We start from the raw sequence: 4027 nt of genomic DNA on the forward strand, positions 1-4027 counted from the left end.
AAAAAGTCAGCCTTTTACTTGTCAGTGAAAATCTGCAAATTGAAAACCATAGAGTAAGATACAGGATCATTTTTCTACATGGCTAGGCAGGTGGCAGCTGACCTGGCGTGATTTCAGGCCACTTAGAAGTGACCCCAAAAAGACTTCAAACACTGGTTTTCTTCCACCTGAATTTTGCATCATAGGATTAGAGACTTAAAGCATGAAGGAACCATAGAATTCCTCTATTCCAAAAAAGGGGACCAAGAAGAGATTTCAGGGGTTCTGTGAACATTGATAGGAAAAAAAGAAATTTCATTTTCACTTATCTCTAACTAAAATGTAACATTTCCTTCAATTATTTAAAAACCATTATTCTGAGAAGAGGTCCATAGGATTTATTTATCATACTGGTAAAGGGATCCAGGACACAGAAAAATGGAAGATATCCCTTGGCCTAGTACAAATTTATAATTTTTACAGATAAGGAAACTGAGGCACTGAGAGGTTAATTGACTTGCTTAAAGTGACAAAGGTAATACGTGGCAAAGCCACAATCCCAGCTCAGGTCTGGAAACCTCAAGTTCAGCTCTTCTCCCACTGCACCACAATGCTTCTCTCTAACTTTGCTTAAACAGGAATAAGATCATTCATTCATTCATTTATTCACCCATTCCACTAAGTGATCCTGAGTGGCCACTATGTGCCCACCACTGGGCTAGGGAACTTGAAGGATATAGGAATGAATAAGACTTGACCCTTTCCCTAGACAGCAGTCTTAAATTATAGTCTACTAAGCTACCCCAAAGATGAAAGAAACCAGTGACTTCAGTTAATTCACAATGAGGCATATTGTGCCTTAATAACAAATGGCTTCTCTGGAACCTTTCTCAAGGTCCACTTATGATATGAGGGAGGGGAGATATACCAGATATATGAATGGGGGCAGGGATGGGATATCACGTAAGGGGGAGAGGACACAGAAAGGGGAAACTGTTGTCAAAATGGATGGTACCTGTTTCTTTTTCTTTTCTTTCCTTTTTGTTGTAAGAAACCAGTGTTTATTTTCCATCAGCATTTTTCCAACACTATTAGAGCATCTGGGGTAAAACTTAAGACCACTCTGTAGTAGTTTCTACCCACTCAGCGGCCTGAGCAGTAGGAGCTGCAGACCAGTCCTCAGTAGTCAGCTGAGCACTCCAATCTTTGGTAGGTAACTATTGAATGGGCACAGATGGCACCTGTACTCCCTCAGACCCATCAGCCACCTCTGGTTGAATAGCAATGAATTCTAGGGCAGGTATAGTCCATTCACCCCGAAACTCCTTTTTTGTTACTGTCTTCACAGCTGCAGCCTGCTCTTCCTTTTCAATCTCCTCTAGATCCTTGTAAAAATAAAGATTGGGCATAACCTCCCATGAGTGTTCACAGAAAATGGTACCATGCATATGTAGGACTTCACAGGCCAGCATCCACCACCTCAGACTCATTGAGTGAGCTTCCCTGTTTTCACATGGAATGGTAATGTCTACATAGTGAAGTGGGAGTCTGTGTTGCACAATGCAATGGTTGGGATATTAACATATGATGTTTCAGTCAGAGGCTGGTGATCTGCCCAAGGTTTGGTGACCACCCAAGAGGTGAGGCTCCCTGAAAGCTGCCTGGATCTGGTTTAGTGAAGGTGCCCTGTGTAAAATGTATGGCAATAGATGTGGTGCCAGTAATAGCAGCAAATTTCAGAACAGCTTGCTGGCCAGTGTTCCTGGATGAGATGACACTAACATCAGTTGGATTTTCAATGGCAACGATGGCAGGAGCTGCCAGCAGAAGCTTTTCCCAAGTTCTCTTCAAATTAATGATGTAGATGCCATCAGGTTTTCTTGCATAGATATACTGTTCTGTCTGGAAGTCCAAATTGGTGCCACCCAAATGGGTTCCTGCAGCAAGGAATTTGAGAACATCCTTCTCCTTCATCTGCAAGACATCCAGGGCTCTGGACATTGTGAAAGTTTCCCTTTAAAGTTACTACAGAAATCAAGAACAACACTATATGGAACCCTTCTCAAGGTAGCGTGGACAGGGTGGATGGTACTGTTGTGATCTGAGAGATTGAGACCCCTCAAAGACCGGAGTACAGGACCGATCATCTGGAATGAATTCACAGACTCAAGCATTCTTTAAATCAAGGTGGCAAAGATTTATTGTTATGCTTTTCAGCGGATGAGGATTCTTAAGGAACCTGTGAGAGACTGAGGATGGAGCTAGGGTTTATATGGAAAGGGGCATGGGACAGGAATGCCAGGGACACTGATGAGGTAATCCAAAGGTCTAGGTGTCTTTGAGAGCTATGGATGGGAAAGTACAGGGAGTATTCCAGACAGGAAGGGAGATGACAGAGGTATGGATCTTTGAAGTCTGGCAGGAGAAACAGTCCTTGGGCCAGCCAAGGACAAAACTCCTTGGGCTGGGCAATGCACCCCTCTCTCTCTGTCTTGATGAGAGAATGCTCTGCAACAAGGGAAAGCTTTCTCACAAGATAGGAACTTACTAAGGAATTGGAAGGCTTCTGGAGACATGATCTGAGGGCTGGGGCCTGAGCAGCCCAGCACTCTCTCACTCAGCTTTGTGTAGCTGCACCATGGAGAGAGATAAGGGTCTTGCTGGGGCCCACGCATGAGTAACTGCTAGGCACAGTGTCCTTGGGCTGGGGAGTGATTATCAGAGACAGTGTTTCTGAGACTAGGGAGAAATTGGGGTCCAAGTACAAGCACAAGCACCCAAGCACCCCATCAGTACCTGCTTCACCAGTGAGGTTACATATGATGGCTAGTTAGTATACTATGAGCTATGAGTTGTGTATAAGTAACATGTTGAGTCACTAAGAAAACTTTGTAAAATAGTCAGGAAGGTGTTTTGTGTAGGAGCCTCAGGGTACTATGCTCTTCCTTAGCCGAGGCAACTTCAGGAGCTATTCCTTTTTCTATTTTTTTAATTTAATTTTTTTTTTATTTTTAGGCAATTGGGGTTAAGTGACTTGCCCAGGGTCACACGACTAGTAAGTGTAAAGTGTTTGGTCTGAGGCCGGATTTGAAGGAGCTATTTCTTTATGAAGTGTCAGCTCATTGATTCAACCTGGGCCTCTCCAGAGCCTAGATTTTCCTGGACACTTTTGACTTTGTAGACTTGATTCCTCAAGAGGAATTTTTCACTAAAGCTGTAAGTAGTACAGGGTAAATATATCCAGGGTAAGACCAGTATTCTCTCTAGTCTATTAGTTGATCTCTGACAGTGGTACTAATGACACTAATGGTCAGTTTGTGATAGAACATTGTAGGTACCTTAATCTTCACCTCAAAGATTAGACTTACCCTAGGATTAAATTGAATTGAATTGAATGTTCAGAGCCTACTTTTGTAGAAGTAAAGAACTGGAAACAAAGTGAATGACTATTGATTGAGGATATTGAGGAATAGAGTAACAAGTTGCAGTAAATGAATGTAATGGAATATTATTGTGCTGAAAGAAACAATTAATATAGGGAAGTGTGGAAAGACTTATTTCAGTCAAGTCACTAAATTTCTGTCTCAGTTTTCTCATCTGTAAAATGGGGATGATATTAACACCTATTTACTAGATTTGTTGAAAGGATAAGATGAGATAATCTTTGTAAAAGCTCTTTGCAAACAGTTAGTACTATGTAATTGTATAGTAACAGCAGCAGCAATAGGAGTAGAAATACTAGTAATAGTGGTAGTGGCAGACAACTAAGCAAGACCAGGAAAATAATATATAGAATGATTACAACAATATAGCAGGAGGCACAGCAACAAAATAAAAATTGAATGCTGTGCAATTATAATAAGCAAGCTTAATCTTTTTTTAGAATTTTGAAAAATAGAAATTTTATTGAAATTTGAAATAGAAATTTGTGTTTACATCAATCATTTCAACCCCAACCCCAGCCCTGATTTAATTTTCCCTTGTTTTGTTTTTTGCACTCAATAGTATTTTTTTAATTACATGTAAAGATAGTTTTCAACATTTATTT

The 4027-nt window shown here is 40.9% G+C and overlaps 1 pseudogene; it reads right to left on the reverse strand.

Annotated features, from left to right (window-relative positions):
• Positions 1-1091: 1091 nt before the first annotated feature.
• Positions 1092-1980, reverse strand: LOC114035733 (annotated as a pseudogene).
• Between the last annotated feature and the right edge of the window lie 2047 nt (positions 1981-4027).

This window comes from Vombatus ursinus, unplaced genomic scaffold (assembly GCF_900497805.2).
Source record: "Vombatus ursinus unplaced genomic scaffold, bare-nosed wombat genome assembly UNPS02009205.1, whole genome shotgun sequence".
NCBI classification, from domain to species: Eukaryota; Metazoa; Chordata; class Mammalia; order Diprotodontia; family Vombatidae; genus Vombatus; species Vombatus ursinus.